Here is a 12936-nt window from a genome sequence, read left to right as displayed (position 1 = left end):
AGTGCAGAAAGAATTGAAGAATTCTAAAGTGACCCAAAGTCCTACAGCCAGAAAAGATCAGGTCCCAGGCAGGTGTTTCTCAGGAGAAATATAATTCTGCACCCCTTGAAATGTCCCCTGAATCAGTCAAGGCAAATACACACATGGGATTCAGAAGCATCGTTGCCTCTGATGGTGGAGGGAGAGCAGAGCCAGCCAGACTAGGAGCCATTAGAGCTTCTCCTCCATGAATGGGTCTAGTCCATCTTTCAGGCCACCCAGGTTGACATCTAATGTCTTTCCACAGGTAAGAAGGCCCTTTGCCTGGTACCCTGTAGCTGAATCACCAGAGGAGGAACTCAATGTCCAGGCCAAGCAATGGGGTGGAGACGCTCCTTTGGGGCTGCCTTCAGATGTCTTCCAAAGCCTTTATACTTGCTTGTCTCCTTGGCACAGGCGTGGCATTACTCCATACCCTCCAGGATTTCTCAGAGGAAAATAGGCATGTCTAAAGGAAAATCACAGCATTCTTTGATCAAATCAGAAACCAGGACAGCTTCTGTAAACCCAGGAGGAGGAGCTTTGGCGCAGGGTATAAATGGCTCCAGCCCTGGAAGAAGCTCCAGCTCAGCCCAGAAGGTTTTCTCCAGCAGCCGAGAGAAGCTCCCAGCCCACAGCCAGCCATCATGGCAACCGTCATGATGACATTCGACGTGGCCGCCTTGGATGGGGATACCCTTGCCCGGTAAGTCCAGGGGTGGTCGCCTCTCTAAGCAGGTTGGGCAGGAACTCCTCTTTCCACTTAGATAATAACCATCCGTGCCTCTCCCTTTCTCCTTCCTTCCTTTCTTCCTTCTCTCCAGCTTGGTCCTCGAACTCCCCTATGTCAATTGTGTGATCTCTAACTTTCGGGACCTCCCTGACCCTCCCCTCTCATTAGCAGCCTCTCCAGCCCTTCTTGCACGAGGTCAAGGAGGCTTTTTCCGAGCTGCGTGAACTGCTCTGCGACAAGCTCCACGTGGACCCCCTCAACGTCAGGGTGAGGCTGCTCTCCCGCCCCAAGGGGCTGTCCTGGGGGGGGGGGTTGCCGTGTGTGTGTGTGTGTGTGTGTGTGTGTGTGTGTGACTCTGGGTGGCTTACAGGATATAAAACATGGTAAGACATTAGACATTTCCTGTTACAGGGTTGCATTCAGATTTCAATTAGTTTTTCATTGCCTTGACATCTGGTGGGAGGGCATTCCACAGGGCGGGGGCCACAACCGAGAAGGCCCTCTGCCTGCTTCTCTGTAACCTCACCTCTCACAGGGAGGGAACCGCTGAAAGGGTCGCCTTCAAAGGTAGCCCAAAATAGAGTGCATTGCAGTAGTCCAAGCGGGAGATAGCCAGAGCATGCACCACTCTGGCGAAACAAGCTGAGGGCGGGTGGGGTCTCATCCTGTGGACCAGATGGAGCTGGGAGACAGCTGCCCTGGACACAGAATTCACCTGCACTTCCATGGACAGCTGTGAGTCCAAAATGACTCCCAAGGTGCGCACCTGGTCCTTCAGGGGCACAGTTACCCCGTTTAGGACCAGGGAGTCGCCCACACCTGCCTGTCCCCTGTCCACTCAAAACAGTGCTTCTCTCTTGTCAGGATTCAGCCTCAGTCTGTTGAATCTGTTGTGGGATCTGTTGTGGGGAGAGCGTGTCCCATACATGGGCCCCCTGGCAAAAGGAGTCACCCCCTCTTTTCTCTTCCAGCTCCTGTCGAAGTCCTCATCACCCACCCCCACCCCCTTTGGACAGGAATTCACCCCTGCTTACCAGCATGCCTTCCACAAGCTGCCTGGGGTGGTGACTCATGCACTGGCCTGCCGGTCCCACTGAGACACCCCCAGGGAGAAGCGGCCGTCTCCTCCTGCTGGTCTCCCCTTCCAGCCCCCATGTGACCCTTGACCCTCTAATAAATCCTCCCTCTGCAATCTGACCTGGCTTCCTGTGTCTTCTTCTCTGGGACGGAGGGAGGGGACTGGCCTGGGCGTGGGGGGTAGAAACACCTCCTGTTAGTTGGGGGGCTGGGGAAGGGGGGGCTTCTCTGTCACTCAAGAGGAACCATTGAGCACCACTGGGGTTTTTTAGGGCGCTATGGCATTTTGCCGCCCCCCCAAGCTGCAGTGCTTTTCAGAGCCAGAGACCCCTGCTGTGTCCCCAAATCTTTTATCCCCAAAATTCCTGTCAAGGTCCCCCCCCGATGCTCCCAGGGCCCCCCCTGGTCTTATTGGTTGTCTCCCCACCCATTTTTTGGTATTTGCCCCAGTTCTGTTGCCCTCTCTGTTCTTCCTACTCTGGAGAAATTGGGGGTGAGAGACTCAGAGGGGGATGTGGACCCTTCCCCTGCTCTGGATTCCATCCCTCTGAATAAGGGGTGGGGGTACCAACAGGGGCCATCCAGAGAGACCCCCAAGGGCCACTCCCCCCCGCAATGCCCCTCCCTGCCTCTTTCCAGATGGGTGTCGGGGACGGAGCTGCCTCCGAATCGGCAGGGAGAGGGGGGAATTCATTTCGTTTTATCCATTTATTTGTTCATTAAATCTGGGGGTTCACAGGATGAAATTACGATATAAAAACACAAAACACATAATCAAATAAAAACAAAGACAAGCCAATAAACACCCCCGCCAACATATTTCACACCCATAATAACATCAAACAAAGCGATCCAAAATAAAACGCCAGAGGGGCAGCGAACCCAGCAAGTCGCCCTTTGGGGGTCCCATGCGGAGGTCTATGGGGGGAAAGGGGCAGGTCTCCCCTAACCTTCTGAGGGTATAGAAAGGGCACGACCCGCGCTCGCCCGGTAATTTATTTTGGGGGGGTTGTGAGCCGGGATAGACATCCCTGTCTCCCAGACGAAGAAGAGGCGAGGTTCTCTGCTTGGCTCCTTCAGCAAAGGATTTCAAACTGTCCCCGAACAGCCCTGGCCAACTCCCGTGGGGAGGGCGGGGAACAGCTTTGAAGGGGGACACAATTGGCAAGCGAAGAGTCACACGCCCCCTTCAAAGGGATCCTGATTTCTGCTGCTGGAGAAGAGCATCTGTGTGGAAAGAGGCTGATTTCTGCTTTGCTTGAACGGGGCAAGGAGGGGAGGGAATGTTTTAAGTAATGGCAGGGGTCTGCAACCTTTAAGACAAAAAGAGCCACTTGGACCCGTTTCCAAAGAAGAAGAAACTGGGAGCTGCAAAACTCGTCATTATAAAAATAACTTTTTTGTCACTTTTTATTACTTATTTGTTTGACCCCTCAGAATTACTCCTCCTCATAGAAATAAACGTTAAATTAACAAGTTACCTTTGTGTGTGTGTGTGTGTGTGTGTGTGTGTGTGTGTGTTCTTCACTCCCCTTTCAATGCAGTGACCAGCGTACATGCCCCTTACAATGTAGCGGGCAGGCGGGAAGGTGACGTCAGGACAGTGCATGACTAACGCACGCACCCCCCCCCATGCGACGTCACAGCCAGTACAGTGCCCGCCACAGTGGGGAGTGTCGGGGCGCACAATGCACCTCCTCCCCTCGCTAGTATCCACCCCGGAGCCGCGGCAAAGGTGTAAAAGAGCCACGTGCGGCTCCGGAGCCGCGGGTTGCAGACCCCTGAGTTATGGGGCTTTTTCGGGATGTGCGTCATCTCCCTTCCCCTGAAGCAAGGAATGCAAAGATTTCGGGAGGAGCGGATTTTAAATTTGATTCTTTGCGATGGATTAGTTTTAGAAGTCAGGACTTTGCCTGAAAGAAGATGGAGAGCAACAACCTTGAGGGACTTTTGAGGGATTTTGACACCCCCCCTTGGGACTTCCTCCTGAGAAATAAAAGCAGTAAAGAAGAAAAGAGGGGTGACAACTGGATCGACTGTCTGCTAAGCAGGAAGATTTATGAGTTTAGAGGGGAGGAAGGAGAGGAGACCAGGATTTTGTGGAGATTACCTCAGCCCACCTCCTTGGAGCCTGAAGGTGGAAAGAAGAAGAGGGAAAGGGACAGGAGGGACCACATTGTGCAGCATCTTGACGGCTTCTGAGACGCAAAAGAAGAGAAATGGATTCTGCATATTTCTTAATGAGCTGGTTGTATTTAGAATTGAGGATTAAATTTGGTGGAATGTGAAGGGTGGGTGGCGCTGGGAGATTGGCAGTGTTTGCAGTGGGGCTGTATATTATATATTTATACAAACAACCCCTAGGGGTTTCATGTTCACCCTCTGCAGTCCGCGCTAGTGAGGCTGAGTTGCTGGTTATGGGGGCTGGGGGTCGGATAGCCGTGTCCAAGGCCAGGTAAGGGAGGAAGGTGTGAATGTTGTCTGGGAGGAAGCAGGGCCTAAGAAAGCATTGCCAACAGAGTTTCAAAGGCTTGGCTCTTGAGGATAATTGAGCCCACTGAGGATAATTAAGTGCACTTTCAGATGATGATGATGATGATGATGATTATTATTGTTATTATGGGTTTAACAATTGAGGGCCCTTGTAATGTAGGACAGGACTCTGCCCCAGGGAGCTCACATTCAGGTTTGACAGCGTGGGGAGAGAACAGCAGAGGGAGAGTTGGAAGCGGCAGGGGTAGGAAGACAGGGAGGTTAAACAAGGGCAGGGATTGGGACCCCACTGCCTGCCAATGGGAAGCAGAGTCAGACCACATCCGGAAGACCTCAGGTTCCCCATCCCTGTGCAAGAGCTGCGTTCAAAATATGGGCCCCAGGATCTGGACTTCAGGGTCTGGACTAAACAATGGGGGTGGAGACGCTCCTGTGGGTACACAGGGCTGAGGCCTTTTAGGGCTTTCAAGGTCAACAGCAAAACTTTGAATTGTGCTCGGTGGTCTTAGCAGCCCCTCCCAGTCACCAGTCTAGCTGTCGCATTCTGGATTAGTTGCAGTTTCCGTATCACCTTCAAAGGTAGCTCCACATAGAGTGCATTGCAGTAGTCCAAGTGGGAGATAAGTAGAGCATGCACCACTCTGGCCAGACAGTCAGGGAGGGTCTCATCCTGCATACCAGATGGAGATGGGAGACAGCCTCTCTGGACACAGAATTAACCTGCGCCTCCATGGACAGCTGTGAGTCCAAAATGACTCCCAGGCTGTGCACCTGGTCCTACAGAGGCACAGTTGCCCCATTCAGGACCAGGGAGTCCCCCACACCTGCCCGCCCCCTGTCCCCCAAGAACAGTACTTCTATGTTTTCAGCATTCAACCTCAGTCTGTTGAATCTGTTGTGGGATCTGTTGTGGGTAGAGGGCGACCCACACATGGGCCCCCTGGCAAAAGGTGTCACCCTCTCTTTTCTTTTCTAGCACCAGGGCGAAGTCCTCATCACCCTCCTGGCCGCCGACTTTGGGAAGGAATTCAGCCCTGCTTACTACCATGCTTTCCACAAGCTGGTCGGGGTGGTGGCACATGCGCTGGCCTGCCAGTCCCACTGACACCCCCCAGGGAGAAGCGGCCGCCTCCTGCTGATCTCGCCACCCCCCAGGGAAGAAGAGGAGCCTTCCTTTGTCCAGTGCTTCTTCCTGCTTCTTCCATGTGGTAGTTTGAAGTCTTATTGCAACAATAAAGATCAGGCCAAGTGGCTGCTGTTTTGCTCCAATACTCTTGACAGGTGTCTTTGTTTGACAATCCAAGTGAGCCTGTGTTGGATTCTCAGCCTTGCTCAGAGGTAACTGGCCGTTCTCCAGGCATTTGACTTGAGATCCTGTTGACCTCCCCGTCTGCGTCTCCCGGCAGGATACAGGCGAGGTCTCTCCGGCGATCCCACTCAGCGTGAGAGGGACACACCCACTCCTCCCTCTTCCCTGCTTCCCTCAGGGAGGGGAAAAGAGACAGACAGAAATCTATTTACATTGCTTTATTTCTGTCATTCCAGCAGTACAGAGCAGTGTTTCCCAACCGGTGTTCCGCGGCACAATAGTGTGCCGCGGAACGTTGCCTTGTGTTCCGTGGGAGGGGGGCGGGCGAGTCGGGCGGCGAGAGGCGGGGCGGCGGCGGCGAGCGAGCTCCCTCCCACATCACATCGCCACTCGCTTCGGCCGGCCTACTGGAGGAAGGCGCGAAAACCTCGCGCATGCGCAGGCCTTCCGCCTGCGACAGCCCAGTAGGCCGGCCGAAGCGAGCGGCGATGGGGTGTGGGAGGGAGCTCGCTCGCTGCCCCGCGTGTGCTCGCCGCCCGACTCGCCCGCCTCCCTCCCACGGCACACCAGCCTACCTCCGTGGGAGGGAGGCGGGCGAGTCAGGCGGCGAGAGGTGGGGCGGCAGCGGCGAGGAGAGGCCGCCCAGCGCAGGGCTCTCGCCGTCTGCCTGCCTGGCTGCCTGCGAGCTCGGCGGGCAGCGCTTCCGTGTGCTCGCCGCCCGACTCGCCCGCCTCCCTCCCACGGCACACCAGCCTACCTCCGTGGGAGGGAGGCGGGCGAGTTGGGCGGCGAGAGGTGGGGCGGCAGCGGCGAGGAGAGGCCGTCCAGCGCGGGGCTCTCGCCGTCTGCCTGCCTGGCTGCCTGCGAGCTCGGCGGGCAGCGCTTCTGTCCACAGCGCCTGCCTCGCGGCTCTCATTCCCTTCCCCTGCCAAAGCTCACCCAGCCAATCCGCGCTCTCCTTCCTGCCTCGCTTTGCTGCCTCCTCCCCCCCCCACCCCCAAAGCTTGGAGGTTCCCCGGCAGGAAGGAGGGAACTTAATCCTCTCCAAGGGCTGCGGAAAACAGACATGCAAATGGGGGCTTGCCAGCTCTTCAAGCGCCGCCGGCTTTCTTCGGGAATTACCGCCCGCCGAGCCCGGTAATGCTGACAGGCCGAGCCGCGGGGCTTGGCAGCGCAGCCGGCAGAGTGTGGGAAAGGGTGGCCGCCACGTGCCCGGGCAAGGCGATACTCGACGGGGAGGACACCGGCAGCATCGCCCCCCCCCCAGAAACCCGCTCCGATCAGGTAATTCACAGAGAGTGGACAGAAGGAAGCCTTAAAGGGCTTCAGCCTCCCAGAGTGGCGGGGAATAATAATAATAATAATAATAATAATAATAATAATAATAATAATAAAATTGACAGGTGGTGTTTTTCTAGGTGAGGGGGTGGGGACTGTAATAACAAAAAAATCAGCTGTATCTGTTTTGCAATGAGGAATTGCAAATAAGGAAGATCAAAAGGAGAATGTTTTTTGGGGGGGACTCTCTTCCTCTTCCTCCTCCTCCTCTCGTTCTTGCTCCTCTTCCTGGCAAAAGGGCTGCTGAGACCCCCTCTCTCTTGGGTGCTGGTGGGTGCTGTGACGTTGACGCTGCTGTGGCAAGTGCCTTTACTTAGCAGAGTGCATTCCCCTTTACACAGGAGGGGAGGGAAAATAATTGAAACTTACACTTTCGTGCGTCCCTCCCGGCGTGACGCTGCGCGCTGACGTCACGGGGCTGTAATGGTGGTGTGCCTCGAGATTTTTTTCATCAAACAAGTGTGCCTTTGCCCAAAAAAGGTTGGGAAACACTGGTACAGAGAAACACGTCTGCACTCTCCAGTCTCCTACAATAGAGAGAGAAACTCCACCCCTATACTTCCAGTACAGGTCAGATGACATTCTGAGCTAACATCCGGTGCTCAGTACAGTGAATAGACTGCCCCTTTGTTCCAATAGTACAGTCCCAAACATCAACATCCTGTTTTGCATTCCAGCAACTTGCAGCTCACTGTCGCATTGCTGCTTTTTCCTGACAGCCTGGGGGATGTTCCCGTAACAGGAGGCATGTCAGGGGAGCCGACACTTTGATGCAACAGCCACGTGGCATCCATTAAGAGGGACCGCTGCCCAATCGACTGTTTCTGCCCACTCCCCAGCCTGGTGCCAACGCCATGCCGCCTAAAGAGTTCGTGCAACACACAAGTTACGACAGCCGTCCTTGCACTGAGGCCCATGTGTCTAGTTACTAGCAGAGCAGGTTGGCTTTGCAAGAGCCAAGATGAAATATGCTCGGAGTCGTGTGTGGATTTCATGCTCTTTATTCAGCTCATAATAGTGAGGAATGAAAGTTCCCCCAAAGTATCTGCTTTATATACATTATTTACACAATGGGTTGCATGTGATTGGCTAATTCCAGGATTCTCCTGTAGGCCAATCAGGTTGCTGATTCACTTCCACTTGGAGTTGAATTGGGTGGCTCCTGCAGACCAATCAGACTGCTGCATTTTGTTTTTGTTTTTTAAGAATAATTTTTAATTAACCGACCAATCACATCAAATCAAACCAAATTACATAAATTCCAAATTACACAGCCGAATTTTAAATTTTTGTTGGGGGTACCCATATTTCAAGTTCCGAAGGGATCCAATCAACTTCTTGCTTCTTACTGCTGTTTTAATGTCCACAAATCTAACCTTACGATGTTCACAGTACTATCCAGTCCTTTCTTATTATTTTTCCACATCTCTTGTTGTTATTTCCATATATTTTTCCTTTCTCTTTGTGATCTCTGATAGTCTCCGCAAGCTGGTTAGAACAGTTTGTAATCCTGCGTGGATATTATTATTTTTAATCCAGTAGCCATATCCAGAGGTTTTCCATATAACATCACTTCCATACATCAAAACAGTCTTAGCGTCATTAATCTTCAACAATCTGCCTCCTTTCTCAAAACCTCTGAGGAGATTCACTAGGAATGCAGTCTGAAAACAAGTCCATTCTTCCTCCCGGCTATAAATCCTTTGGCAAGATGGTGACTTCGAATTAATTGCCGCGCCATTCCCAAAAGCTCTTATTGCTTCTCGGTCTCCATAAAGCATACTTTTGGTTAAAGTGTATCTCCACACAGACCTTAATCATCCTGCTTGGGTCAGTTCAACCGACGGTTCTAATGAGGAGGGGTTCTTGTAAATCACATAGAAGGAAAGTAAAAAGGTCCCCCCCATTCAGCCCCGTTGTCAACATACCCCGCCTTTAGTGTATCTTCATCGTAAAATATTCCTGTTTCTCCAGCCCGTTGTCTTCTTTCGCAGAGGTCACTTACCGTATTTTTTGCTCTATAAGACTCACTTTTTCCCTCCTAAAAAGTAAGGGGAAATGTGTGTGTGTCTTATGGAGCGAATGCAGGCTGCACAGCTATCCCTGAAGCCAGAACAGCAAGAGGGATCGCTGCTTTCACTTCACAGCGATCCCTCTTGCTACTCTGGCTTTTGAGATCCAGAATATTTTTTTTCTTGTTTTCCTCCTCCAAAAACTAGGTGCGTCTTGTGGTCTGGTGCGTCTTATGGAGCGAAAAAGATGGTAAATTAGCAGACTTCACTCCCCTTCTTCACTTGAAATATGTGCATTTGCTTCTTTTGTGATTAATTATTCCAAATTGCTGCAACTAGTGCGCGATCAGAGACAGCGTCCAGGAGAGCCAAGGTCCACACAGGGGCATTGTTCCCCACTTCCTTGGGGCAACAAGGGAGGCTGCCTACTCCCATAACAGCCTCTTAATTTCCCCGTGTGGGTCGGAGAGATGGTATTGTCGGCCCTCTTCCAATGCGCCCCCTAGTGGCCCCCAGACTGCTGCATTTTGGATCCTATTCAACTCAGTACATAACACAAGAGATCCAGAAACTGAATCACAGGGCTGGGAGGGACTCCAAGGGTCATCTAGTCCAACCCCCTGCAATGCAGGAATCTCAGCAGGACAGAGGGCCATCCAACCTCTGCTTCAAAACCTCCAAGGAAGGAGAGTCCACCTTCTCCCAAGAGAGACCGTTCCACTGCCAAACATCTCTTACTGTCAGAAAGCTTTTCCGAACATTTAGTTGGAATCTCCTTTCTTGATACTTGAAGCCATTGGTTTGAGTCCTACCCTCCAGAGCAGGAGAAAACAAGGTTGTTCCCTCTTCCATGGGACAACCCTTGAGATATTTGAAGATGGCTATCGTATCTCCTCTCAGTCTCCTCTTCTCCAGGCTGATCATACCCAGCTCCTTCAACCGCTCCTCATACGGCTTGCCTTCCAGACCCTTGATCATCCTGGTCTCCCTCCTCTGCACACCTTCCAGCTTGTCCACATGCTTCTTATTAAACTGTGGTGACCAGAAGTGGACACCGTTTCCAGGTGTGGTCTGCCCAAGGCAGAAGAGAGCAGGACTATGACTTCTCTTGATCTGGACGCTAGGCTTTTGTGGATGCAGCCTAGAACAGCATCACCTTTTTGAGCTTGAGGTCCACCAAGACCCCTAGATCCTTTTCAAATGCACTGCTAGTAAGCCAGGTCTCCCCCATCCTATATTTGTGCATCTGGTTCTTCCTGCCTAAGTCCACAACCTTATAATACATTTGTCCCTGTTGAAATTCATCTGGTTAGCTTGTGCCCAGTTCTCCAATCTGTTAAGGTCATTTTTTAAAAATATTTTTTATTAAATTTCACACAGATTTCCCAACACAATGTAACAAATTTTTGGCTGTCACAGCCCAGGACTTCCTTCAACCCCTTCTAAATGGTTTTTTTAGTTATGCATTACTATGCTTATTGTTGTAAATCCAGTCTTACATCATCTTAGTCCTTTTCACACACACACAAAAATCAGCTAATCTTAGTCCTTTTCACAAAAATTTGAATAGTCCACCTTACAAAACTTATTGCAACCCTACAAGTGATGTTAAGTAATTACTATTGTCTTTCAAATACAACATAAATTTCTTCCAGTCCTTTTCAAAAGTCTGGTCCTGCTGGTTTCGAATTTTCCCTGTAAGTCTTGCCAGCTCGGCGTAGTCCATCAATTTTATTTGCCACTCCTCTTTTGTTGGTATTTCTTCTTGCTTCCATCTTTGGGCTAGTAATATTCTTCCTGCAATAGTTGCATACAAAAACAGAGTTTTTTCCAAATTTTTTTAATTTTCACAAAATTATAAACAAACAAACAAACATACATCATAACCTTATTAAAATTACACTTATTAACATTGTTAAATGACTTCCTCGCTTCCCCTTGGTTGAATTTCCATGCATATCCTTTTAACGGCTTTCCAAATCATAATTCTTATGAACTTAACTTAGTCTATTAACATCCTTATATCTTATCAATTCAAAATTAAACATGTTCTGCATCACTTAACTTATATTAATTCCTAAGCCAATCTGTTTCCTACAAGCTATTTCCAATTAATTTAACTTCACAAATTTAGCTAAATAATCATAAAATTTTGTCCATTCTTCCGGATACTCCTCCTTCTTCTGGTAGCAGACTCTTCCGGTTAGGTCGGCTAGCTCCGAAAAATCCATCATCTTCATCTGCAATTCTTCCACCATTGGTAATTCTTGGGTTTTCCACTTTTTAGCTAATAATATTCGAGCAGGAGTTGTTGCATACAAAAACAACTTAAGATCTTTTTGGGCAATTCCAAACCTGTTATTCCAAGAAGAAAGGCCTCTGGTTTCTTTATAAATGTATATTTCAACATTATTTTCAGTTCATTATAAATATTTTCCCAGAGGTCTTTCACCTTGGGGCAGGTCCACCACATGTGGTAAAAAGTTCCTTCCTTTTCTTTGCATTTCCAACATAAATGATCACAGTTATGATATATCTGTGCTAATTTAACAGGAGTCAAATACCATGTGTACATCATTTTCATTATATTTTCCTTTAACACAGTATAGTGGTACCTCGGGTTAAGTACTTAATTCGTTCCGGAGCTTTGTTCTTAACCTGAAACTGTTCTTAACCTGAAGCACCACTTTAGTTAATGGGGCCTCCTGCTGCTGCTGAGCACGATTTCTGGGTTAGCGGAGTCTGTAACCTGAAGCGTATGTAACCCGAGGTACCACTGTACATGCAGTGAACTTTACCCCTTTCTTCCACAGTCTTTCCCAATCCTCAAACATTATATTGTGTCCTACGTCTCTTGCCCAATCTATCATCACAGATTTAACTTGTTCATCTTCTGTATGCCACTCCAACAATTAACTTATACATTTTTGACAAATTTTTACCTTTATTATCCAACTACTGCGTCTCCACCTTGGATTTTTCAGAAGCAAAACCATTTTTCTTATCCTTTTTATACAATTAATTTGGTGGTAATGTAACCAGTTTAACTTATCTTTAATTTGTTCAAATGGTTTTAATTTATATCCTTCTTCATCTTCCAACAATAAATCAGAATATCTCAACCATTTGGTATCCATATCTAACCTTTTCTGGGCCTTTGCCTCCATTGGTGAAAGCCATCTGGGTGTCTTTCTTTCTAAAAGATCTTCATATTTTATCCAAACATTATACAACAATTTCCTAATTGCATGATTTTTGAAAGCATTATGGGCTTTTACCTTATCATACCATAAATATGCATCCCAACCAACCACATTGTCAAAACCCTCCAAATCTGATCTGTATCTTCTAGTTGCATCCACTCTTTAATCCAGCAGAATGCTGCTGCTTCAAAATAGATTTTTAGATCTGGCAGAGAAAATCCCCCTCTTTCTTTAGAGTCTGTGAGTAATTTATACTTCATTCTAGGTCCCGCCCCCCTGCCAGATAAATCTAGACAGAGCTTTCTGCCATTCTTTAAATCATTTTACATTGTCTACAATTGGTAGGGCTTGAAACGAAAAAAGCATCTTTGGCAACACATTCATCTTAATCGCTGAAATCCGGCCCATTAATGACAATTTTAAATTTGACCATATCTCCAAATCTCTCTTGATTTCATTCCATAATTTCTCATAATTGTCTTCATATAAGTTCAAATTTCCCCCAGACAGATTCACCCCCAAGTATTTAACTTTTTTCACAATATCTAGGCTCGTCTTTTCATGTAATAATTTTCTTTCATCATTATCCAGATTTTTCTCTAATACTTTGGTATTGTCCTTGTTTAATTTAATTTAATTTAATTTAAATCCTGCTACCAGACCAAATTCTTGTATCAGCCCCAGTACTTTGGCCGCACTGGAGTCTGGATCTTGTAATGTCAATACTAGGTCATCCGCAAAGGCTTTTAATTT

The 12936-nt window shown here is 48.9% G+C and overlaps 1 protein-coding gene and 3 long non-coding RNA genes across 4 annotated transcripts in view; 2 read left to right on the top strand and 2 right to left on the bottom strand.

The window, feature by feature from the left end:
• Positions 1 to 12936, top strand: part of LOC310705410 — a 222745-nt gene that overhangs the window by 76938 nt on the left and 132871 nt on the right. The gene's annotated exons all lie outside the window — the stretch shown is intronic.
• Positions 1 to 12936, bottom strand: part of LOC310705377 (uncharacterized protein) — a 224410-nt gene that overhangs the window by 87154 nt on the left and 124320 nt on the right. The gene's annotated exons all lie outside the window — the stretch shown is intronic.
• Positions 1 to 12936, bottom strand: part of LOC310705494 — a 110794-nt gene that overhangs the window by 4679 nt on the left and 93179 nt on the right. The gene's annotated exons all lie outside the window — the stretch shown is intronic.
• On the top strand, positions 3665 to 5590 carry LOC310705491. Its single transcript, XR_014525338.1, has 2 exons — positions 3665 to 4079; positions 5298 to 5590. It is a non-coding gene; the product is annotated as an uncharacterized lncRNA (long non-coding RNA).

This window comes from Podarcis liolepis (assembly GCF_965112155.1).
Source record: "Podarcis liolepis genome assembly, chromosome: 4".
Lineage (NCBI taxonomy): Eukaryota > Metazoa > Chordata > Lepidosauria > Squamata > Lacertidae > Podarcis > Podarcis liolepis.
The sequence above is the reverse complement of the archived record's forward strand: the minus strand, read 5'-3'. Positions and strand labels throughout refer to the sequence as shown.